Genomic DNA, 27,019 nt, shown 5'->3' with positions numbered 1-27,019 from the left:
GTTTCCTGTTATAGTTTCTTATTTCGGCAGCCAGCACCGGCGGTGTGTGTATATGTGGACCCCACTGAATAGAGACCCTTCGGTGTAAGGAACAGGCAAGGGTGTAGGCAAAAATATGGGGGTCCTCGGTGCAGTAAAACGTGCATAGAGTTAGAAATTGAAGAAAACAAAAACGGTGTCAAAGCTGTTTTCTTATACCGAAACAAAAAGACGAGCCGGGGAATGACGATGTATGGCTCCGATTTGCGCCGATAAAAAAATAACGGGGAACAGGACCTGGAAGTGTTTGTGAACACTTGTAATAAATTATGTAGTTCTAAATTTTCTAGATCTAGTGCCTCGTCAGATTTTGCCTGCGTCATTTTCCTGTCTCTTTGTCGCGAGTCAAATGGGATTTCAAGTAGGCACGGGGAGGTGGGGCTGAGAAAGGGGGAGGAAATGGATGGGGGGGGGCGAGGGAGAGATGCGCATGCGCGCTTGTTCCAGGCACGGTTTCAAGGTATTCATGCCGGAATTGTTATTAATATTTGAGAGCGTTCATATTTTGTTTAATGCTAAAGCAGCGGTCATTTATTCCTAAATGAATGATTGATTATATGCCATCAAGTTCTTTCCATTCCTTGTGGCCACGTTAGGCACATTTTCACCCTGATAGTCTGTGTCTAACCTGGTCTTTCACGTCTTCTGATGGTGCGGTCATCGCCAATAGCCTGTAGAGATTCTCAGTCATGGTTGTCCCAAATGTGCTTTTTCAGGAGGCAACTGGACTTGGTTGTTGTTGTTGTTTTTCTTTTGAAGGCGTTTTGCTTCTCATCCAATCTATCCAGTCTATTAAATATCCCCAATAAGAAGAATTCTGGTTTTAATTCAATTTGCTCCACCGTTATTTCCTCTGATCATTTTTTTTATTCTATGCCAGTATCTTTGGGCTTCAGTGCAGGACCACCACATGTGAAAGAATGTTCCATGTTTCTTTTTACATTTCCAGCAATTCGGATTCATGTTAGGAGACATTTTCGCTATTCTCGAGGGCGAGAGATTCCATCTATAAAACATTTTATAAGCATTTTCTTTATATGTTGCTGATTTTGTAATTTTATTATTCCTTGTCCAGACCTTTTCCCATTCTAATAATGTAATACTATGTCCTATATTTCTACTCCAAGCTATCATGTTGCCTTTGACTACTTCCTCTTCTAATTCTATCTCTAATAAATAATTATAAAATTTTGTTATTTTTTTTTTATCTGGGCCTAATAGGATTTTATCTAATTGTTGTAGCTTAGCATAAATTCCAAAAATTTTCTTGTCCTGGCTATATCTATTTTGAATTTGCAGGTAAGTCCACTGGTCTACTTGTAGCCTTTGTTCTTGGAGATCTTGCCATGATTTTAAAGTTCCTTGCGCATCAAGAAAGTCTTTGTATTTTATCATTTTATTAAGATCTAGATTATTTGGATGTATCATCGCCTCCATCGTTGAGATCCAGATTGGGATTTTTAGATAATGTTTTAATTTATTTTGTTCCAATTAGCCAATAAAGAATCTCTAATTATATGTCTGTGGAAATACTTCTGCTTAATTTTTCCAGTGTCCCAGAAAAATGTGTGCCATCCCCTCTAAGTCATGGCCTTCTAGAAATAAGATTCTTTTATTCGACAAATTTACCCATTCTTTCAATCAAAGTAAGGAGGCTGCACTATAGTATAATTCCCAATTTGGGAGTGCCATATGTCCCCTGCTCTTCATATCTTGCATTGCCTTTAGGTTTATCCTCGGTTTTTTCCCTTGCCAAATAAATTTGGTGATTATCTTGTTAAGTTCCACAAAGTAATTTTTGTGTATTTTTATTGGTATTGTTTGGAATAAGTAAATAAATTTGGGCAGAATGTTCATTTTTATAGTGGCAATCCTCCCTAATAAGGAGATTTGCAATTTAACCCATATCTCTAAATCTTTTTTGACTTGCTGTAATAATTTATTATAATTATTTTCCATTAGCGTTTTGCATTGAGCCGTCAACCAAATTCCTAAGTATTTAACTTTTTTCACTATTTGTAATCCCATTATCCTTTCCAATTTTAGTTTTTGTTTTCTGTTAAATTTTTAGTTATTAATTTCATTTTTTCCCTATTAATTTTAAGTCCTGCAACTTTCCCAAATTGATCTAACTTGTTGCATTTTTTGACAACTTCAACTCTTTTTATAAGAAGCAGGATGTCAATTTTCATCACTTTCTCTTCTCTTACATGGTTCTAGTGCCTCCTATAAAGGACAAGGTTAGAAGTGCTACTTGAACACGTAAGGGTAAATTGATGACAATTTTTTTCTTCTAGCAAGATGTATATGCTGGAAACCAGTTGCCCTCACTTATGGAAAGTCTGAATTTAGAATTATTACAACATCCCTTGGTCACTCTGATTTGAAGTGGGGTGATCAGTCCAAATTAGAGGAACCTCTATGAGGCAGATTGGTGGTTTAGAAGTTTGATACATACATACATGCATACATACATACATACATACATCTATCTTTCTCTTGAAGTATTATATTTGAGTAGTATAGTATATCTAAATTTCAAGAAAGCATACAGTATATCTAGTAAATAATATAAGTATGACAAAGTAGCTCATGATATTTTGATTATCAAGCTAATTAAGTGTGAATTTGGTGGTGTAACAGTTAAGTGGATATAGAGGTGACAAAATTCTTATTGAGTGCTCAATGGTTGCGCATCACTCTGCCTCATTGGAGAGAGGAATCAAGGGTTTATCCCTTGTTTTTGTATTATTCAATATTTTTATTAATGACTTAGATAGGTGCTGAAGAGAATGTTTATCAGATTTGCTGCTGATAGAACACTGAGTAGAATAGCTAAGGCTAAATAATAAAGATAAAATTCAAAATTGTAGGGTAGAGAAATGGACTGAAATTATTGGAATTAAAATATAGATGAAATAAATGCAACTGTTTCACTTAAAAAACAAATTTGGGTATTGGATAGGGGATACCTGGCTTGAGACTTAATGCTTGTGGGGGGAAATGTGGTATAGCAGTTGAGTGCAATCTGAAAATGAACCAGTATTGTTATGTAAATGCCAAAAATTAAAATGCAATTTAAAGCTATGACAAAATAATTATACTAGAAAGTTCGCTTTATTTTATGTTGGTCAGACCCCATCTCAAATATTGTGGCCTTTTCCGGGTTCTGTACTTTTAGCAGGTTTCAGTAAAAATTGGGAACAGCTTCAGAGAAGGGAACCACTAGAAACTGAGACCCATGAGAGAAAATTTAAAAGAAAAAAAATTGAGGGGGGAGGGCAATAATATTCTCCGAATCCCTGAAAGGATGGCGAACAATAGAAAACCATGTCCAGCACCTCAACTACTATATCACACCAGCTCTCATATAGGTTACTGTGACACCATACTGGACTGGGTGAGGTTCAATAACTATAATACAAATGAAATAGAGATACATTTATATTAAGAATGATAAACCAGAAGAATGGACAGCATTATGCAATGAGAAATGGCTACTCATTTTTTCTGATTACTTCATTAATGCCATGAATTAAGTTATTATGAACTTGTTGGAGCTATAATCCCTCCCCTGCCAGATTGGGGCTGATTTCCTTAGATTCTCCAGGAACCCTGCTTTGACCCGCTATATGCCTTTGATAAAGTGAGCTACAAAAACAAATGTCCTAATAAAGTTGCTTAGTCATGAAAGTGCTACTAAATGTACAGTACAGTATTGCCTACTTTGACCTATTACCGTATTTTGAATAGATTCGTATGCGCATGCCCTATAGGTGGCAGTATTGTTCCAAAAAGGTCCCATGAAAGTCTTAAGGTTTAAGCTATTGGTACAGTGCCCAGTTCCTTGTGAAGCCTATTTTACCTAAAAGCAGACTGGTGAATTACTTTATCAAACCTCTGAAGGAAAGATTACCTAGGATTTCAGGAGCAAGTGGTCTCATCCAGAAAGGACATCACAGAAGCACTTTGGGAGGATCACAAATGTTTCTGCTCCACCAGCAACCCAGCTAACTGCCCCGAGTCACTTTGGATGGTGTGGCATATAAATTAAATAAACAAATAAATAAATACCAGCATAGCCAAGGCACCTGAGGAAAATAGGTTCAAGTCCATGAGTGTACTTGGAGTGGAGTCAGCAGCACACAAGGCTGAGATTCAGTGCCCTCCTGAATGGCATTTTATCTGAAGTTGCAAAATTACACAATGCCATCCCACCATCTCAGTAATCAGTGAACCTGATCAGTTAATAAATTAGGCACATAACCTATTCCTGATTGTTGGACTAAATGAAGAAAAGGGTCATCTTCCTTGTAGATAATTAGAAGAGAGGCACAATATTATTTCCCAACTGTGTAGAGATGAAGTCCGACTAATGACCACCCTTGAGGAAGCTGAAACAATGTTACCAAATACAAATTTAAGGCATATGTTGTGCTATAAGAAGCTTTATTCATTAAGCCCATTAAGTAGCAGGGCATTTGATACAAATGTATCAGCCTATAGATCGTGTCCTAGATCTCCAGCTTTAGCTATGCTCTTGGGTATCTGGCTATAGCTGTTACACCAAGAGGTAAAATTCCTGGTGCAGGTTGTTATGTTCCTTCTCCCTCATTTTTCCTAGATTTTGAATGGATAAAACAGGAGATTCCTTCTCCTCATTTCACAAGCTTTCGTGCAAATGGTTCCGGCTTCTCTTTAGTCAGAGTGACTAGATAATTGGAGAATGTGTGGTGTTAGTACAGTACTCCATTACTGCAATCACAGTGAATGAAAAACTTGCAGCAAACATAACAAAGGGAGGTTCTTGAGGAATAAGTTAGGTGAAAAATAGGTAGTCCTTGACTTAGCAACTGTTCAAAGTTACAGTGGACCCCCAAAAAAGGACTTATGGCCCAGATTCAAAGTTACAACATCCTCCCCACAATCACATGACTGCATTTTGAGTGCTCAAGAAATGCCCCAAATTTACCACAATTTCCAGAATCCCACGGTCACATGACTGTAATTTACATTCCCCCTTCAGAAACTAGCATTTACTTCCAGGATCTACCCAACTCTGGAGAAGAAGTAATTTGCAACTGTTTTTTATAACTGGAATCCCCACCCCACCCTCCTTAATGTACTTCTCATTGGAAAAGAACAGAACTTTTTAGAACTATAGATCATTGTAAAGATCGTTTTATGTAGAGATCAACTATAGATTATGTAGAGATCATTTTGTTGAACTTTGGCCCTCTCAAAGGCAAAATATTCCTCAGTTTCAACCGTTACCCCAATTTACAGATTTAGAGGTCTGCGGAGAGGGCCAAAGGTCAACAAAATGATGGGGCCATAGCAAACATTAAATTACATCATATTAAACTTTCCTTTTAAATCAGTTCAGTACAATTGATATATTCTCTGCAGATTTGATTCCCTCGCCTTCCACATTAAAAATGACCATTCAGCAATAACTTTTGAAGAGAGTTCTAAGGGCCACACTGAAGACTGAGTACCTCAGACTCCCAGATTGTTTTTTGCTGCTTCATGAGAAGCAACTAGCACAATGTGCAGATGTTTGATGACCAAGTACACTTGGTTTTGCCAAAGAATGTACAATTATGGTTCTTTGCCTTAGCTTGCTTCTTATATGCTGTACTGAACTTACACAGCACTAACTTCTCATGGGATAGGTTTACAGAAAACCAGTAAAATGAAATTCACAGAAGGATTGTGTGCATTTGAAGACTTTAGCACAAGCTCTAACAAGAAGGTTCTGCATCACCACATGCATTTCTCCTTGGGGAACAGCTGCCTGAATTCAGCCAAGGCTGAGTTGTGAGAAGCACCTGCAGATTCGCAGCACCACTTTTTCAGAGAAAGGGTGGCAGGGAGCAATGCTGTCAGAACCTGCCTGAGACCTGTCAACCCTATTGCATTCCAACTACAAATTAAGTTTTGGCTCCATTCCTCCCAAGTGCATGACAGCTCTTACTCCACGAGTCTTGTCCTCAACCCCATGGCATCTACTTAGGCTGGAATGTCTTCAATAAGCACAGATAGCCACGGCTTTTAACGTGACAGCATTTTTTGATCCTTTAAGATACACAACTCAATAAAACCATCCATGTTGGACATTCTTTGGCAGATCAAAGCAGGTTGCACTCCCTCCTTTCTAAGATGACACCTTTGGAGAAGAGCCAAGGGGGGCGGGTTGAAATCAAATATGGTTTTACATTTCTTTAGATAATCGCTTTTTTGTATGTCAGCAGGGAAAGATGCATTTTGACAAATATTTGAAATGGGCACTATGTTCCCCTCTCCTTACTAGTTCTCTGCAGACATGAGCATTCTTCCTTGTCAAAATTATCACACTGTGCAATAGTAGAAAACTCCTATCTCCCTACATCACCGGGGGGGGGGGTCAAACCTGCCACGGCACTTTGTTGTCACGTGACGTATCACGACATTTTACGCCCTTGCGGAGCTGGGGTAAGCGTGGCCTGTGCATGAGGCAACCAGCCCGTGGGCTACCAGTTTGACACCCCTGCCCTATATGATTACTATGGATGGTCACACATTAGTTAACTTCTCTGGATTATATGATGGCCTTTGATAAAAATGGCTTGGTTTGATTTGATATGTTCTATGTTGAACCATTCTTGGAAAATAACCTCTCCCCGCTCCATCAAGTCATTGTTGTCAAGATAACAACAACAACAAAATAATCTTTTTTTTTTTTTTTTTGTAAATTTTATTTGAGTTTTCACAAAGAGAAAAAAAATACAAATAAAACATCTTTTTTGAAAGCAGCATAATCCCGGGTTACATTTCTTCGTACAGACGCAAATTCAGGTTCATGCTCATTTTTATATTCTATTCCATATCTTATTACTATTTTACATTTTCTACATAGTTTCTCCCCTCTTTTAATTTTCTCAATTTTATTTTAATTATCTCATCTCAATTCAAATCATTGTATTTATATTTTTTGTCTGTCCTGTTTCAATTATCTATTATCTTTTCTCTTTAAACAAAATTTCTCCTGTAGTTACTGATTGGAGTATGATGCCTTTATATCTTGTCCCTAAAGTTGTAACATTCAATATAATACATAACTTCAATTCGGATTCTGCTTGGTACATTCTTAAAATACACACTGTATTCTTTTAAAAAAAGAAAAAATTATAAATGTATATAATTAAAACAACATTCCATTCCAAGTCAATTCTATCATTAATATTAATATTCATTAAAGTCTTAACATCTTTAACATTACTTTTCAATTAAATATCATACTTCTATGGGAACAATTATAAGCTTTCCAAAGTTAATTCCCCCCCCCTTCACTTATATTTTATAAAACATTAATTAATTAAAATGTTCCCGTTCCTTCCTAATTCAATTTTCTCATTTATTTTATTTCACTTATTTTATTCACAAACATTTCACTAAATTACACTACTTTATCCCTCATTTTAATCATACGTTGTTTCCAATTTTCTAAAGTTATTTCTATTACTAATATAACAATACAATCTTATGTACCTTTACAGAATCCCTTTTTCAGTTAGATTTTCACCCTTTATCTCTAAATAGGTCCTGTTTCTCTATATCTTGCTCCGGTCCTTTGTAACTTCTTTTCCTTTCCTTCTTCCTTCTCTTCTTCTCTCTCCCCTTTTTACCCCCTTGTCTCTCTACCTCTATTTCTCTCTTCTGTATTCCCCTTTTCTGTTTGTTTCCAGTATTATACTTATTTTTTGAATTATTTTTCTTTTCTTTGGTTGTTTTTTTAAGTCTTAAATTCTCCATTCTCTTTCCCCCCTTTCCTTTTTCTTCCCCACATAAAATTACTTGTTCATTAAAGATGGCTTCTTCTTTGTCCCAATCTTCTTGTTTTGCAGTCTTTTCTTGTTGTTTCTCATAGTTTCAAATCTCCATTTCTAAGAATTGAAAAATGAAGCCAAAAGAACCCTTCCCTTCTTGTGCATCTTCTTTGTACTTTTTAAGTTCCATTTTCAATTCATCCAGAAGTGGTGCCATTGTATAAATTTTTAAACAACCACCCGATTGATTTTAGTCATTCAAATATAATAACCAAAAATCCAAAGATCACCAAATAATCCAAATACACGCAAGCTGTTTCTTTTTTGCTCTTTTTTTCACTTTCTCTTCCTGGGGTTACTATTTAGTTGCAAAGTTTCAGTTAAAATGAATCTTTTAGAAGTCTTGTTGAAGTTTTACTTTGGATTCTTTTTAATTCCAGGCAGTCTCCTCCCTCTTCCAGATCCTGCCCTTATTCTTTTTCTCTCCCTTCCTGCTTATGAAAAAGAAAGTTTTTAATGTCCAGAAATCTTTATTATCCCTTTGGCATTTTGTTTTATTTTCAGCTTAATTGCCTATTGATGTCAAAGCAGATTTTTCCGATTTCTTAAGTCTCTTAGTTGTCAGTATAGGGAAGGAGAGAGAAGGGAAAAAAAAGCCAAACCTTTCCCTTTTCACTTTCCTTCGCTGCTTCTGACTCTTCTTTGGGAGCGATGTTATTTTTTGTAAGTTTAAATTCCAGGGTACCTTGGTTGTTGCTTTTACAATTTAACCCGGTCAGCCAAAACTTTCACTTATCTTCCTCCTGCACATTCTTTTCCGGTCGAGTTCTTCTCTGTGGTGGCCATTTCTGACCACCGCTGCAACTGCCTTCAGGAAAGGGACTAATGGCCAGCTGAGGAGGAGAGATGCGGCTCTCCTCGACCCTGCTGGCGGTCTCCCCCCTCTTCACCACCTCTACAGGGTGGCTTAGCCCCCAAACCAGCCGGCTCGGGGCGCTCCAGCGGCGAGCCCAGACAGAAACCGCACATGATCGCGGATTTCTGTCTGTCGCCGAAGCTCTTCAAACCGGAAGTCAACAAAAGAATCTTTGATGGGGGGATAGATTGTCATATTTTTTTTGAAAATACAAGTATGCAAGCATTGATAGTGTTACTTATGTTCATCTATCAAAAGATTAGTAAGGCAGGATTTGCCTCTAAGGAATTTCTCCTGATTTTCCTTCAGTCAGTCTTTGTTGTTGTCATTATTGTTGATTACCATTTCTATCAATGGGCTCTTTGGTTTATAATTTCCCTGATCTTCTCTGGCATCTTCTTAGAATTTGAGACCACAATGGCTAGCTTCTATGACAATGAGCCTAATTTGAGGGACAGGTTATATATTTTGATAGGAAGTCAACACTTTAACATTTGAGTTCTTGGGGGATAACTTGGCAGTATACACTATCGTCTCTCCATAAGCCCAGAGGTGGTATTCAGAAGGTTCTGACCAGTTCTGCAGAACCGGTAGCGGAAATTTTGAGTAGTTCGGAGAACCGGCAAATACCACTTCTGACTGGCCCCACCCTCATCTATTCTCTGCCTCCCGAGTCCCAGCTGATCTTTTTTTGTTGCCCTGCACAGGAGAATGGAGCTGGAAAGCAGGTTAGTGGGGTGGGGAGGGAAGGGGATTTTGCAATAACCTTCCCCCAGGAGTCAGATGGGAATGGATATTTTACAGTATCCTTCCACTGCCACTTCCACCAACCCACATCCACCAAGCCATGCCCACCAAGCCATGCTCACAGAACCGGTAGTAAAAAAAAATTGAATCCCACCACTGCATAGGCCTCTTGGTATCTTTCTTTGGGTTTTAGTTTTTCCACTTCCCTCCTGGGGAAAATCAATATAGGCTGAGATATTTATCTTGTGTACCCGAAGTAATGCTGTAGTCAGGTGTATTAAATCACAGGGTTTATTTCCCTTGAAATTATTACTTTGGATGGTGGAAAGGAACTACATGCACTGGGAAGACCCTCTTGGAAACGGGAATGAGTATACCTTCTTCTGAATGCTGAAAATTATGGATGTTTTTGAAGAACCAACTGGAGATCAGCAATTGCTAGAGGGAGGTTCTTGTCTGATCAGCATACAATAATGTTTTGGTCTCCTTTCCCTTTTCCCCTTTTATCCCATTTTTCTCTTTGGAGAAAGGATAGTTTAAACATACTTTTAGGCCAACCCAATGTGGTGGGCACTCTAGGTGCAAAAACATGGTTAAAATGCTGCCTGTCTAATTTAGAAGTACGGGCACTACGACAAACGTGTGAGAGAATTCTTTTTTTTTTTTTTTTGCAACGACATGCACGAAGCAACACGTTTCAACACTTCCCATTCCTAATGCAGTAAAACTGTGGGTTTTTAAAAATTTTTATTAAGCCTTTGGGATCAAAGCACTTGAAGTCTTATAATCTACAAATGAATTTTTGCTGTCAACACAGCTTCAGGGAGAAATATTATACGCACTGATAGCTCCAAGACATGGAGTCCCCAGTTACAACAAAAAAATCTTGAATCAACGTTGCCTGCCCCTTTGATTTTTAGAATGTATTGAATATGCACATGTTTCCATGACTCTTAAGGTGATTTCTTAACAGTCAGCTGGAATCACAGTGGCATGCCTTTGTTCAACTGTATTCAGAGGGAACAAGGTTGCCTCCTGATGACTAGCTGGACTATCTTTGGGGAGATCCTTGTTTTGTTGCCTGAAGCCCCTGGCATATTCCTGCCTCTCTTTGATCTTTATCTGCCTTGCACCATCCTAATTTCATCATTTCCTGTTGATAGTCTTTGAAGTCAGCCAGATTTGCATTGCAAGCCCACATAACTGCAAAAAATGCTTTGAAAGGTAATATCTGATAGCTGCTTGACAACTTTACGGGTTGGGTTCCCACACATTGCATGGAACAGAGGTCTCCGAACTTTTAAGACTTGTGGACTTCAACTCCCAGCTATGATGGCTGGAGAATTCTGGGAGTTGAAGTCCACAGGTCTTAAAGTTGTCAAGTTTGGGGACCCCTGGCATGGAACCATGCTTTAGCCCAGGGGTCTCCAACCTTGACCACTTTAAGACTTGTGGGCTTCTGGGAGTTGAAGTCTACAAGTCTTAAAAGTGGCCAAGGTTGGAGACCCCTGCTTTAGCCATGATTTACTGAAGACACCAAAATGAAAAGGGCTACTAAACCAGTATTGCTGGATCCGTATTCCAGTCCAGATCAAAACATGGTTTAGTCTGTGTTGAGAATTGCAATTGACAGGTGTCCAGGTTGCCTGAACTGAAACAGACGTGATGATGGTTTTAGTCTTTTATCTTTCACCAAGTTCAGAAAGAGTGGTTTGAAAATGTGAGGATACCTCAGAGCTGAAATGGGTCGCTCCCTTGAGCAGAAGTGGAATCTTGGCTTTGCTTGTTGCTTGCTTTGCTTTGCAAAATAGTATAGGTCTCCTGCAAGAGCAGGGGTTGGACTAGTTGACCTCGAAACTTCCTTCTAGTTGTGTTACTGTTATTGTCTTGCTTTTATACTGTTCTGTTCTAGTCTTCTGAAGAAAAGTGGATCAGTGCAGAGAAGCAAAATCAACAAAACGAAGCAATCTTCTATAAAAGTGATTAAACAAAGCAATCCGCAATGAAACAAGCGAGCACAAATAGGGGAGCAAAAGCAATTAAGTGCAGAGTATGGCTGTATGACAATAAAAGCAGGACTTCTGGTCCTGAAGCAGTTGTTATCCTGCAAGTGCCAGGTGACTAAACATGTCTTAAGTTCACTTTTAAAATTACCCAAGGGGAGGGGGTGGGTAGCCAAAATTTCCCCAGGAGAGAATGCCATAATTGGAGTGTCACCCTCAAAAATGTACAGCAGTTCTGAGAACTGCTTGAGGCTCTAACCTGCAATAACTTGAAGTTGTAGTGCTTCAGTATTACCTGTAGATTTAATAGAATTTATTTCCAGTTGGGCTTAGAATCACATCTCTTGTAGGAAAACACTAGAAGCCACTCCTGCAGTTGAGTCATATGAGACATAGCAAGAATGTGTAGAAGTGTTTTGTGTAGTATTAGATTGAATTTATAGCTTGAGTCCCCAGTATGAAGCTTATAAGTTTTAAAGTTCCCTTGGACTTCTGCCTTATTGCCCTGATCCTGATGACCTCATTTTACTTAAATACACACACACACACACACACACACACACACACTGAAGCAAAGTCAAGGATCTTTCTTTCCATGAGTGCCTTTAGGGCCTTAATGTTTACATACTTAAAACATTTTATTAAGTTAGAGGGTTTTTTGTTTAGAACATAAAAATGATGGGCGTCAGCAGCTCAGGGTTTCATTTGGAAGCGTCCCCATTGTCCCGAAAAAGAAAAAGAAAGTAAGACAGGAAAGTTGAGAATAGTCTAGAGGAAGGAGGTTAGAGAGAACACTGGGACAAATTTGTATTCAGTTATGTCCCCCTGCACCCACTTCAGCAGCCAGTTTCACAATATGTCCTCAAAAAAGCCATATAGAACTCAAGGATCAAGTAAGTAATCACAATTTATGATCTTCCCAGCCAGCTTGCCACAAAGTCAATGGGGGAAAACCAGATTGGCATTAATAACTGTAAGATTCGCTTAACAACTGCAACAAAAATAGTCATAAAATTGAGCATGACTCACTTAGTAACTGTATCACTTAAAAATGTAAGTTCCAGTCCCAATTGTAAGTCACAGGTCGAAGAATAGTTCTATAACACAAGAAATTACTTTCCCCCCCAAAAAACCTTTTAAAATTTAATTTTTTAAAAAATTAATGAAGTATCACAAAACATCAAAGGAATATAATATTTTAGTAATTGCTATAGCATTTAGGCTTATATACCACCCCATAGTATTTTACAGCAATCTCTGGGTAGTTTATAATGCAGCTGCCTATTGCCCCCCAAAATTTGGGTCCTCATATTGACAACCTCTGAAGGATGGTCAGGATCGAATTCCAGGCTGTGGGCAGAGTTTTCCGGCAATACTGCACTTTTTAACCACTGTGGCACCAGAGCTCGACATTTTTCTTGGTTGGTTCAACATTTTAAAGCAAGATTGCAGAGCTATTTAAAATTACTTATGAGGCACATAGCATAACAGATTTTAATTTTAACAAATTCAAAGCAGTCTTACAACTGAAACTTTTAGACTGGTCTAACTTTGAGTGTTGTTACAGAAGATGTCTAATCTTTCATTCCCACCAAATACATCTCAAAAGTTCATTGCAACTATTGTATGAACAAACTCAGCCTAAAAGTTGACCTTTCGATACCCATCTCCAGACTGTTTGGAATTGTATAGGTGAAAACAGAAAATGCTCTGGAGGTCCAGGAAGAGTTAACACTTGCTCTGGAGTGAATCTGTCTTGTCATCAATTCTCCTCCTGGATCGACTTTACCTAGCAGCATGCTATTCTAAGGCATTTTAACTTTTCTACCATATAGCAGAAGAGCGCTCCATGGAATTTTAAAACAATCATTTAAATCATTTAATCATTTAGCAGTCATTTAATGGACACTGCAGAGCTAATGCAGTCCATCATAAGCTCACAGAGAACAGGTGCTGATGTCAGATGGATGCCCTTTTGAACCTGGTGCCAGAACCCTAAAAAGGGAGCTGCTATTGGGAATCACAGCAAACATCTGTCATTTTAATTTTTGGACAGACCAGGAGGTGCCAGCCCAAGGAGCACAATAATGTTGTAAATCTAAAACAGCTTTTTGTCTTTTCTTGTTTCAATCCAAACTTTTTGAAGGTAATCCTTAAATGTGGATTTCTTTCAGAATGGAATTGGGAAAACATGATACTGGAATGCTTTACAACAGTGGTCCCCAACCTTTTTGTGCCGGGACCAGTTTCACGCAGAAACACTTTTTCAAGGACCGGGGTGGGGGTGGGGGTCCGAGTTTGGTGGTTTGCTGGCAGACGTTTCATTATCTGACTAGGTAACATCTGATGTTGTTACCTAGTCGGGTAATAAAACGTCTGCCAGCAAATCACCAAGTTCAGGAGCGCCAATGCCTCCTCATTGCAATCCTGAGCGACAGATAGTCCCTGCAGGACGGCTGAGAAGCCCCTCTCGGCCCTGCCTTCATCAGCCCCATCCCTCAGGTGTCTCCCTCCCTCCCTCAGCCTCATCCCTCAGGTGTCTGCCTCGTTCCTCTCTCAGTCGCTCTCTCGCTCCTCCACCAGCCCAGGAAGAAACTGCTTCAAAGAAGCCTGCAGGGTGGCTTTTCCTGTCGGTGCAGCTCCCGAAGTGCCCGTTCACCCCCCACCCCGCCGCCCACGGTTCAATCCAGTGCTCCGTTCTGCCTGCCTGCCTTCATTTCTGGTGGTTTGAGCACAGCTCCAAAGCGCCCATTTCACCCCCGCCCGCCCTGCCGCCCGCAGTTCAATCCAGTGCTCCGTTCTGCCTGCCTGCCTGCCTTCGTTTGTTTGGAGCAGCTTCGGCTGAGTAAAAGAGGCGAATAGTTATTATTCTCAGCCGAAGCTGCTCGAAACAACGAAGGCAGGCAGGCAGGCAGAACGGAGCACTGGATTGAACCTGGATTGATTGGTGGCGGGGTGGGGGTGAAGCGGGCACTTTGGGGGAGCTGCGCCGACAGGAAGCCACCCTGCCGGCTTCTTTGAAGCAGTTTCTTCCTGGGCTGGTGGAGGAGCGAGAGAGCGACTGAGAGAGGAACGAGGCGGGAGGAAACCGAAGCCGCTGAGCCAGAGAGCAGGACAGGCTTTGGTTGCTTCCTCCCTCCCCTTCTTTCATTTGTGTCCTTGATCACTGATCCCAGCAGCATTCACCGAAGGCGAAGAAAGCCGCCATTTTTTTTATTTTTATTTTCTTTGCGGCCCGGTGCAAAGTGATCCACGGACGGTGCGGTCCCCGGTGGTTGGGGACCCCTGCTTTACAACACCCTGATAGCCATTTTATTTTGAAGCCATAAAGCTACTTAATGAGACAAAGGGGTTGTCAATATCATGATTATATAAAGCAGGGGTCTCTCAACCCTGGGCCATGGACCAGGGGTGGGCTTCAAAATTTTTAACAATGGGTTCTCTGCCCGGTTGCTGGGTGGACATGGCATTGGTGGGCATGGCCTAGTCAGCCGCCTCCACCTGTGGGGAGGAGTTTTTGCCCTCCCCAGGCTCCGGAGGTTTTCCTTGAGCCTCCAAGAGGGGGAAAACAGCCTCCCCAGGCTCTGGAGGCTCTCTGGAAGCCAGAAATGGGCCCATTCCCAGCCTTCTCAAACTTCCAGGAGGCTTGTTTTTCAACCTCTTCGAGACTCTGCACCAGGGGTGGGATTCAAATTTCTTAACAACCGGTTCTGTGGGTATGGCCTAATTTGTGGGTGTGGCTTGGTGGTCATGTGACTGGCTGGGCATGGCTTGTATGTAAATATTGTAAATATATATGCAAAGATTGATTTTTTTATTTTTAAAAAAGAGCAACTTTTACCCAAAATTAGGCAAAGCAGGTAGGCAGATTGAGCTGCTTGCAGAATCACAGATTCACTCAGAGATCTACCTTTCTGCAATCTGCTGCCTGAGTCTGCACTGAAAAATAGAAGCTTCAATCCTAAGGAGGGTTCAGCTCTGCTCTCAGGCCACTTCTCTCTCCACCAACCCCCTGAATACCACCCTTGACTGGGCCTCAGGGAAGCTTCCTGGGTGGGGTGGGTGGGGAGGGGAGGGGCCAGCTAGTGGTGTGATTTGCCGGTTCTCTGAACTCCGCAGAATCGTAACAACTGGTTCAATAGAACTGAACTGGTAGAATCCCACCCCTGCTTTGTGCGCATCCTGCACTTACCTGCATCCAAAATGGCTGTGTGGGGACTCCTGGGAGGGATGGGGTAGGCCAGCCAGGAGTGGGATTTGGGGGTTTGAACTGCACAGAATGTTAGCTAGGGGCTCTCCCGAACCTCTACGAACCTCCAGCAGCCAACCCCTGCCATGGACCAGTACCAGGCCATGCAAGAGGTGGGTGAGGACATGAAACTTCATTTGTGCATGGTGGGAGCTAGGTTGTGTGTGTGAAAGGATCTGCCACCCCCTCTGCTGCTGATGGTGGTGGTGGTACAAGTATCCAGAAAGATTGAGGACCACTGATCTAAAGGAAGCATTCCAGGGGGTGTGCATGAATGCACCTTATAGGAATGCCAGTAGTCCCAAAAATAAACAGGTGGTTCTCAATTTACAACCACAAGTAGTCCAAAATTCCTGTTCCTAACCGAAATAGTTGTTAAATGAATTCTGCACCATTTTATGCCCTTTCTTGCCACAGTTGTTAAGTGAATCACTGCAATAGTTAAGTCAGTAACATGGATATTAAGTGAATCTGCCTCTCCCATTGCCATTGCTTGTCAGAAGGTTGCAAAGGGTGATCACATGCCCCCGGGACACTGCAATCTTCATAAATATGAATCTATTACCAAGCATCTGAATTTTGATCAATGATCATGGGGATGCTACAATGGTCATAAGTGTGAAAAATGGTCATAATTTGTTTTTTCAGTGTTGTCATAACTTTGTATGGTCACTAAATGAATGATTGTAAGTCAAGGATTATGTTGTGGCCTGTCGATTGCCGGCTCCTCTAGCAACCAAATCAGAGGAGGAGGAGACGTGGGAGTCAGGGCCAGCATCAAGGCAATCTGAGAGCTCCAAAGGGGAAGAGGGAATGGAGCTGTCAGAGAGACAGAGAGAGAGAGGCGGAGCCTGGGCCATCCGTCAGCCCTCAGATGGAGAGTCAACAGCCTCCAGGTCTGGAGTGGCTGATGAGGAAGAGGAGGAACAGCTGGGTCCAGTGCCTGGATGTGCAGATGCACGGAAGGCAGAGGAGAGGAGAGCAGTGGAAATCTATGAGCCAATCCTTGGGAAGGAAGAGCCATCGCTGCTAGCGAAGCCCCACCCTAGCTTTGGGGATAAAAGGCAGGAGGCGGAGATGAATAGATGTGGCAGACAACTATTCTTCTCCCTGCTGGACAGACTTGTTAGCCTGCGATGAAAGAGAAAGTTTTTGTCGGAGGAAAGGAATGTTTCAGTTAACTTCAGAGGGTTTTTTTTTTTTTTTTGAGAATTTTATTTGGGTTTTCACAAAAACAAAATACAAATAAAACACCTTTTTTGAAAATAGCATGGTCCCAGGTTATCACTTCTTCATGCAGACACAAAACTCAATTTCATGCTCATTTTTATATTCTGTTCCATATCTTATTACCATTTTATATTTTCTACATAGTTTTTCCCCTCTTCTAATTTTCTCAACTTTGTTTTGATTATCTCAATTCAAATCATTATATTTATACTTTTGTCTGTCCGGTTACAATTTCACATTATCTTTTCTTATTAAACAAATTTTTCCCTGTAGTTACCAATTAGAGTATGACACCTTTATATCCTTTAATTTTATCCATTCAAGCTCTTATTTAAGCTTCAATGTATAGCTTTAAGATTATAGCATTCAATATAATACATAACTTCCAATTGAATTCTGCTTGGTACATTCTTAAAATAGACACTATATTCTTAAAAAGAAATATATATATATATATATATATATATATATATATATATATATGTAAATAAGACACATTCCATTCCAATTCAATTCTATCATTAATATGCATTAAAATCTTAACATCTTTAACATTTCTTTTCAATTGAATATCATACTTCCTTGAGAACACTTATAAACTTCCAGTTTGAGCTTCTTCAGAGACAGACCAAAACCTCGTCTTTCCGAGGCTTCGATACGTGCTCACCGCTGGAGCACCCCGAGCCGGCTGGTTTTGGGGCTAAGCCACCCCGTAGAGGTGGTGAAGAGGGGGGAGACTGCCTGCAGGGTTGAGGAGAGCCACATCTCTCCTCCCCAGCTGGCCATTACTCCCTTTTCCGAAGGCGGTTGTAGCGGTGGTCAGAAATGGCCACCACAAAGAAGAACTCGACCGGAAAAGAATGTGCAGGAGGAAGATAAGAAGAGAAAGTTTTGGTTGACTGGGTCAAACAGCAAAAGCAACAAATAAGGTACCCTGGAATTTAAACTTAACAACATTGTTCCCAAAGAAGATTTTGAAGCTGCGAAGGAGAGAGAGAAGGGAAAGGATTAGGTTTTTTTTTCTTCCCTTCCTTATACTGACAGCTAAGAGACTTAAGCAAGAAACTGAAAAAAAATCCACTTTGACATTAATAGGCAATTAAGCTGAAAATAAAAGTCAAAGAGATAAATAAAGATTTCTGGACATTTAAAAGTTTTTAAAAGCTGGAAAGGAGAAAAAAAGGAATAGAAGGGCAGGATCTGGAAAAATGGAGGAGACTGCCTGGAATTAAGGAATGGAACTGTAATTAAAAGGAACTTACAGTGAAATTTTAACAAGATTCCTCAAAGATACATTTTAATGGAAACTTGGTAACAAAATAATAAAACCCCAGGAAGAGAAAGTGGAAAAAAGAAGCAAGTTGAAACAGCTTTGGATTATTTGGATTACTTGGTGATTTCTGGTTTTTGCATCTAGATGACTAAAATTAACCGGGTGGTTGTTTAAAAGTTTTTTAAATGGTATCACTCTTAGAAGAACTGAAAACAGAACTTTAAAAATGGAAAGAAGACGCACAAGAAGGGAGAAGTTCTTTTGGCTTCGTGTTTCAATTCTTAGAAATGGAGATCTGGAACTATGAGAAGCAACAAGAAACGCTTGCAGAACAAGAAGATTGGGACAAAGAAGAAGCCATCTTTAATGATCAAATAATTTTAAGTGGGGGGAAAGGGGGAAAGAGAGTGAAAGGTTTAAGATTAGAAAAAACAACCAAAAAGAAGAACAATTTGAAAGATAAGTATAATATTAGAAAGCAACAGAAGAGGGGATTACAGATGAGAGAGTTAGAAGTAGAGAGATGAGGGGGTAAAAAGGGGAGGGAGAAGAAGAGGGGAAGAAGGCAAGGAAAAGAAGTTGTAAAAGACAGAAACAAGAAATGGAGAAACAGGGAAAAGATATAAGGATTGTAACCATAAGTTTGTTTAGAGATAATGGGTGAAAATTTAATTGTAAAAGGGATTCTGCAAAGGTACATAAGATAGCTTTGTTATATTCCAAATAGAAATAACTTTAGAAAATATGATGGATAAAATATTTATTGTAATGCAGTGGGGTGTTTGTTAATAAATAAATGAATTAAAATGATTGAGAGAATTAAAAGGGAACATTTTTAATTATTAGTAATGATTTATAAAAATATAAGTGAGAAATATGGGGAAAAAAAGAATTAACTTCAGAGGGTTTGTTGTGTTTGGGGAGTTGGGTCAGAACAGACTACCTGTAAATATGCAGATAAATTGATAAAGAAGCTGGATAGCTAACTGGATATACCTCATCTTAAAACTATGTTTATCATCATTTGCTCTTTTATTCCTAATCCAACCGAAGCTAAACCTTTTAAGATTAACTTGCCGTATTTCAGACTTCCAATAATAGATTTCAGTACTCCCTATCTAAATCAACAGGCCATAGAAAACTGCAGCAAAACCAGTTCGCATTGAAGTGACGAAATGAAGCAATAATATGTGTTTCTGATGTCACGATGCCAACTCTGTCCTGATGTTTGAAGCAAGTATTTAAGTTGTAGTTTGTGTGTCAACTTGTCATGATTTGACACTATTTTCATCACTTTCCTCCTTGTCCCAATACCTATGGAATGTGCTTCCTTTTTTTTTTTTTAGCTTCCTTGCAATTTACCAAATCTTATCTTTATTATTTGGAGCTCTTTATCTTTCGTTAAAATAAAGAAGTCTGTTAAACCTGTTCTTAGATCATCTGGGAATGCTTTGCTATCCCACTGAAGGAACATAACAGTTGAATCATACATAGATTTTCTGTTTTATGTAGGGTATTATGCAACCAACGGTGAAGATAAAAACGATGAGAGTTGCTTAATTATCACCTTTAGGTATGGCATTGCATCACTTCAAATTATGTAAATGAAACCACAAAGCACAATAACTGTCTTTGGCATTAATTATACGATATTCACAGATTTTCCTTTAGGCTCCCTGGGGGACGTGGGGGGGCATGGGGGGAAATTCTATTGACTCTTTTCCAGATCATTAAATGCAATTATTGAAATGAGAGGTTCCAGGGAGAGGTTATGATTCCGGTGAAAAAACTTATCCCCCTGAATTCTTACGTAAGAAATAAGAACCCTCCTATTTTGATTAATATGAGAGACTGCAAACCATTTCTTTTGAACTTTTATTGGCCTTTGCTGGTTTTCCCTAATTGGATCGTTTCATTCTGGGAATCATAGGAATTGTTGACATCTGTAAAGCTCCAGAGTGCAAAGGCTGCTTATGGCACACATGACATATAATTTCTGGTGTTTACATGCAACATCTTTAGGAATCACGGCAACTCCGTAACTGCTCATTTGCAGAGATCCCTGATTTTTATAAACAAAATTATGTGCATCCCATATAGCAGGGGATAGTCTTACAACTCTCTTTCGGAAGTAAGCAATTCATCCTTTTGTGTGTGGGGGTGGGTTCTTGTATCTGTGATTGTGTGTGTTCATGTGTGCATGTGCACCTTTGATTCATTTTTTGCTTGTGGTATCTGTAGTTTTCAAGGCAAGATTCTGAAAGTGGTTTGCCTTCTTACTTGGCTCGAGAGAAAGTCACTGGTTCAGAGGTACCCAACTGGCTTTATGCCTAAGTCAGGATTAGAACTCAGGGTCTCCAGCCCAGTGTTTGTAAGCAAATTGACTCTCTTCTTATGAGTCTATTCATTAAATGACCTCTCCCCACAATTACACTAATGATTTATACTCTGGGATTCAGCCGGTTCAGCCTGGTTTGGGCGAACCGGATGTTATATTTACATCTGGTTTGCCGAACCAGTAGTTGAACCGACTGGCTGGATCCGCCCACTCCACATCCTCCCCTCCCAGGAGTCTCCATGCAGCCCTTTTTGGATGCAGGTAAGCATGGAGGCTGTAGGAGGGCAAAAAACGGGCCAAACCGGAAGTTTCAGAAGTCCAGAAACAGGCCTATTTCCGGCTTCCGGCGGCCCTCTGGAGCCCTGGGGGAGGCCATTTTTGCCTCCCAGAGGCCCGAGGGAAGCCTCCGGATTCTGGGGAGTTTTGGTAGGCCACACCCACCCAGCAACTGGGCAGAGAACCAGTTGCTGGGATTTTTGAATCCCACCCCTGTGTGGGACCCATTTCTCATATCTTCAAAGAATAAATAATGTAGGCATTGAAGGCATTTCTATTCATGTTCAAGCATTTTTCTTGTTGCTGTTCCTTCAACTAAATGCTGACTCTCATCAACTGCCTGGACAAGTCCCTGAAATTTTCTTCACAAATTTTTGAAAGTGGTTTGCTGTTGTCTCCTTCCAAGGGCTGAGAGAGAGATTGGTCACCCAGATGGCTTCATGACTCAGGCAGGGCTAGAACTTACAGTCTCCTGGTTTTAGCCTGATGCCTTAATTGCTACACTAAACAGGTTATAAAAACAACCTAGCAGGCTGATAATAGGGGAAACAACAGTTCGTCTATTAATCAATCATTTAGCTGCTCATTTCTGTACTCAAAAGTATGTGGCCCAGATTTTGCATACTTCAGGAATCCGATTCTTGTTAAGAAACAAAGCAGTTTTTCCAGTCAGTTCCTGGCTATTGGTAATGGGCCACCATAAAACAGATGCATATAAGTAAGTAAAAGGAGATGCATTCAAATTAAATCTTCCTCATCCCTTTTACAACCAAGTACCTTCACTTCTAGTTGTAACACTGAGAGAGAGAAAATAATAGAATTCCTTTCAAGATGACTTTTTACTGGATAGCTGTTTATAGAATTCATTAGCTCAAGGCAGACTTCTGTTCTTGTAATTTACAGCCGATTGAAGCAGATGGTCCTCGCCTGCCAGAATAGCAGAACTGTGATTTAATCTCCCAAGGAAATTGAGAGGAAGCCCTAAAAGAAGGAACATGCCTTCTCAGCTATTGAAACAATAAGGAGATTTAAATGCACAATCCTATTTTTATTTTCTGTTGCTGAAGCATTTTCTAGTTTAGTTAATGGGAAGGCCTAGATAAACCTAATATCAAGCAGTCTCTTTTGTTTGCACGGTCAGAGATAGTTAAGCCCATGATGCTTGGGTAGTAATATTAGAGGAAGGTAAATTAAATTCCTTCTCTATCACTTATTAAAAAGTATATTTGAACACCTAATTGGATTGTTGCAAATCTTTGAAAGACTAGAAGACTCTGAGTCCCATTCCCACCTTAGCCATGAAAGCCAGCTGGGTGACTTTGGGCCCGTCACAATCTCTCAGCTCAACCCACCTCACAAGGGTTGTTGCTGTGGGGAAAATAGGAAGCAAGAAAGACTATTAGGTATGTTCTCTGACTTGAGTGGTTTATTAAATAATAATAATAAAAGCAGGATTAAAATAAATAAATAATAAAGACATCCTGGTTGCTGCTGTTTTTCAGCTTTTAAGATGCAGCTGCGAATATTTAAATATATATTTCTATAGAGAGAGTTTTATTCTTTACATTCTTATTCTACATTTCTAAAGGGGAATTCCAGGCCGGTGTGATTTTTAACTAACCTTCCCTCTTTTTCCTCATGAAATTCCTGTGAAGTAGCTATCTTTCCTGCAGGAGCTCAAGGCAGTGTTTACAGGTAGTCCTCAAGCAGTGGTGGGATTCAAATTTTTTTTACTACCGGTTCTGTGGGTGTGGCTTGGTGGGTGTGGCATGGCTTGGTGGGCATGGCAGTGGAAGGATACTGTAAAATCTCCATTCCCTCCGCACTCCTGGGTTAAGGTTACTGCAAAATCTCCATTCCCTCCCCACCCCACTAACCTGCTTTCCAGTTCTGTTCTCCTGTGCAGGGCAACAAAAGAAGACCCAGCCAATCAGCTGGGACTCGGGAGACAGAGAATAGATGGGGGCAGGGACAGTCAGAGGTGGTATTGGCCGGTTCTCTGAACTACTCAAAATTTCCGCTACCGGTTCTCCAGAACTAGTCAGAACCTGAATACCACCTCTGTCCTCAACTTACAACCACAACTGAGCCCAAAACCTATGTTGCTAAACAAGACGGTTATTACCCATTTTATGACCTTTCTTGCCACACGGTTAAATGAATCATTGCAGTTGTTAAGTTTGCAACATGATTGTTACGTGAATTATGGCTTCTCCATTTGATTGTGCTTGTCAGAAGGTCGCTGAGATGCTGCAAGTGTCATAAATATGAACCAGTTGCCAGCATCTGAATTTTGTACATAAGACCATGGGGATGCTGCAACGGTTGTGTTAAAAATGGTCATAAGTTGCTTTTTTCACTGTTTTCAAATGGTCACCAGATGAATAATTGTAAGTCGAGAACGATCTGCTCCCTTCTTCAAATATGTTCCCCATGATCTTGGAAGGTAGATTGTATTGAGACAGAAGTATTGACTTTTTTATGTTTATTTTTATTTATTTATTTGATTTGTCAATCACTTGCAAGATACAGGTATAAGAATAAACATAGTTTTGAATACATGAGATGGATACTTATAAGAAAAATAAAAAAGTAAAAAGAAACAATAGGACAGGGATGGTAGGCACGTTGGTGCGCTTATGCACGCCCCCTACAGGCCTCTTAGGAAAGGGGTGAGGTCAATAGTAGACAGTCTAAGGTTAAAGGTTTTGGGGATTTGGGGAAGAAACCACTTCTATCACTCAATGAATTCAGGAAATTTAAACCAAGCCTAACACTATAACCCAGAGTAAGTCATCTTGTTACTTCCCAACATTTGGGAATTAGCTCCAGCAAACCTGGTCAGTAGCAAAGGATTGTCACTATGGAGATTCAGGTCACGGTGCTTTTTCAAAAGGCGACTGGACTTTGTTTTGCCTTGAAGGCATTTTGCTTCTCCTCCAAAAAGCTTCTTTAATTCTGGAGAAGTTTCTTGGCAGTTAGAACAATTCATCAGTGGAGCAACTTGCCTCCAGAAGTTGTGAATGCTCCAACACTGGAAGTTTTTAAGATTGAGATTGGACAATCGTTTGTCTGAAACGGTCTAGGGTTTCCTGCTTGAGCTGGGAGTTGGACTAGAAGACCTCCAAGATCCCTTCCAACTCTGTTATTCTGTAGAAGTGAACTGAAGAAGTTTCTTGGAGGAGAAGCAAAATATCTTCAAGGAAAAACAAAGTCCAGTTGCCTTTTAGAAAAGCACCTTTGGGACAAAGGATTGTGAGAAATTTACTCTGCGTGATCTGAGGGGGCAACAGTTTCTGCTTTAATTACTATCCAACACTCATGCTAAGCACATTTATGTAGATGTTTTAAATGATCAAATTTCTTATATCTTTTTTTTATTGCTGTTTGAATTGTAAAATGTATAGAAATCCAGGTCGCATATACTCAGCAGTAACCATGACTAATACATGACAGGCAACACTATTTCCATAGCACAATCTAAACAAGAAAGAAAACGCTGTTTTTTCTAATATTTTTAGGAAAACATATTTAGCAGTACAACCAACCTTAACCCAGGTATGTGTCAGGTATGCTATTGATAAAAATAATTTCAAATGCGTTTAATACCTTCCCAGTGACTCATGGAAACTAGAACAGCGTGAAAACTTTCAATCTCCAACATGAAGTCTGCTTAGAGTTCTTTAATTGGCAGCAGACTTAAAATTAACTTCAAAATCATGTATGTTTGAAATACAGATGTACCATAGATTTTTGGACATTGTATCTAAATTATATCATGACACATATTTGAAAGGTTTTTATTTTAGAATTTAGGACTTTGATTAACCCCTGCCACTTTCTCACTTCAAGGAAATGAAGTTTGCTTAGTATGACAATACAATTTTTATTTGTGGCCTCCCTTACATTACAGGTGAAAAATGGTTTCCAACCTTTTTGAGGTCTGGCATTCAACATGGAACGAAAGCAAAAAGGGCTCTGGGAGGTTAAAACTACAGGAAGCACTAGAAGAATTAATAGCAGAAAGCCGCTCTTCTGTTTTCAAGAAAGTGAGCATGCAGCTAGAAAATAATGCATTCAATTTTCCTTGTTTTAAGTTGGATATCTGTTTGGTGTCGAGTCTGAGGTCATCCAACCTATCAGAGCCAGAACCATTGCTGGTGGCATCCGGATTGAGACAGAGAGAACCAGACAGAGGAAAATTGAGCTGGCAAATCTGGAATAACACAGCCCTCATGTGTGGAAAATTGCTCTTCTAAATGATTTTTTAGTAATACACTCTGTTGCCCAGTATTATTCCATATGCTATCATGTTGAAGTCATTATTTCATAAATAGCATGGTCAGTGTCAGTGATAGACTCAATACCATCTTCCTATCAGGAGCAATACAAATAATCCTTGACTTATGAGCACAGTTGGTTCCAGAACTTTGTTGCTAAGAAAGGTGGTTGTTAAGTGAGTCACGCCCAATTTTATGACCTTTTCGTCATGGTTAAGCGAATCACTTCAGCTGATAAGTGAATAATGCTGTCAATAAGCTAAATCCGGCTTCCTCCATTAACTATGCTTGTTCACAGCCTGCTGGGAAGGTAAAAAAATGATGGTTTGCCAAGTGCCTGAATTTTGATCATGTGACTGTGGGGATGATGCACCAGCCATAAGTGTGAGGATCTTATAAGTCACTTTTTTTCAGTACCTTTGTAACTCTGAATGGTTGCGAAACATAAGGTTGTAAGTTGAAAACTGTCTGTAATTATATCCATAACTAACAATATGACGGAAGGTACATTATGCCCTTTAAATTAATTAAATGAATTGATTGATTACAAATAGTGAATCCTACCAGAAATAGGATCATGATAAATTTGTTCATGTTATTCACTTGGATGCATGGACATGTGTAGACTTCAACTTCTTGAATTCCTCAGCCAGCATGTATGCTGGCTGGAGAATTCTGGGACTTGAACTCCACACATCTTCAAGCTGCCAAGATTAAGAAACATTGACCTGGACTACAAAAATAAGGGGACTATTAGAAACCTGGCGAAACTTCAAAAGGCCCAACAGCAAGACTTTTGGATTAGTTCAAACATGCCCAGTCTTTCCGGACCAGTGAACACATGTGAAAGCATTTTATGAACACTTTCCCAGGTGGTGGAAACTGATGGGGTCAATCACAAACATTAACCAGAAAGCAAAACTAGTGAGGTTGTTCCTCCTTCAAACCTTCAGCCTTTCAGGATGCTATATATAACTTAAAGTTACTTCCCTGTTTTTGTTTCTGAGATGTGGGGATTTTTTGAAATGAAACTCTAGGTTATATTCACCATTGTCTTATTTAATAAGATTGCCTCTGCAGTTTACATAGGATCCGAAGTCAAGTTTGAATTTTAGATTCTGTTTGTAGCATGTTAATTTCCTGTTTAATTATAAAAAGTTAGGCATACCTGGCAAGCAACGTGGTATGTTTTGGGCACATTGGTGCTCATGGCTGCCATTCTAGGATAAGCTTCACTCATCCAGACTTCCCTTAATAAAAATCAGTATACAATATGCATGGATAATGGTATTTGAAAGATTAATTCACTAGCAGTCGCTGGATTTGGTTATGTAGGAGTTTCATTTATTTGTTACTATGGAAAACACACAATAACACTTTTGAATTGTTTATTCTCTAGGCTTCTGTGATAATAGATTTTTGTCTAAGCTAGGATTTTTCCTGAGCAACAATGGCTTTCTTAATACATTCTGACTCCTTCCTTGCTCAGTGGCTGCACTGGCCCATGATGTGATTCCTGGACTCAGTTCAGCAGCTGCCTCTGGCATACAGCTGGGAAGCATTTTTCCTCTTTTGAAGAGCTTCTGCACACCATTCTTCTAGGAACTGTCACATTTGTGCTATTCCCACAATTTATCCAAGATTTTCCCTTGTCATCAACTTGCAACATTCTAGAAGTCCCGAACTAACTTGAATATGATGCAGTGAAATCCACAACTTTCCAGAATGGTCTTCTGGCATAATACCGATGACATTAGAGGTATGGCCATTTTCCATCATTGATACATCTCAAATGAAGCAAATCAGAAAATGACATAACTTGGTCTGACATACATTAGCAAGATGGTTGCCAGTGCTGTA

At 39.8% G+C, this 27,019-nt stretch overlaps 1 long non-coding RNA gene across 1 annotated transcript; it reads left to right on the top strand.

Moving 5' to 3' along the window:
- The first annotated feature begins 485 nt into the window (after positions 1 to 485).
- LOC148133162 (uncharacterized) lies at positions 486 to 27,019 on the top strand. Its single transcript, XR_015747153.1, has 3 exons — positions 486 to 499; positions 2,260 to 2,307; positions 26,559 to 27,019. It is a non-coding gene; the product is annotated as an uncharacterized LOC148133162 (long non-coding RNA).

Source organism: Notechis scutatus, chromosome 1 (genome assembly GCF_049901735.1).
Source record: "Notechis scutatus isolate UNSWTSFEM ecotype Mainland chromosome 1, rNotScu1.2, whole genome shotgun sequence".
NCBI classification, from domain to species: domain Eukaryota; kingdom Metazoa; phylum Chordata; class Lepidosauria; order Squamata; family Elapidae; genus Notechis; species Notechis scutatus.
The sequence above is the reverse complement of the archived record's forward strand: the minus strand, read 5'-3'. Positions and strand labels throughout refer to the sequence as shown.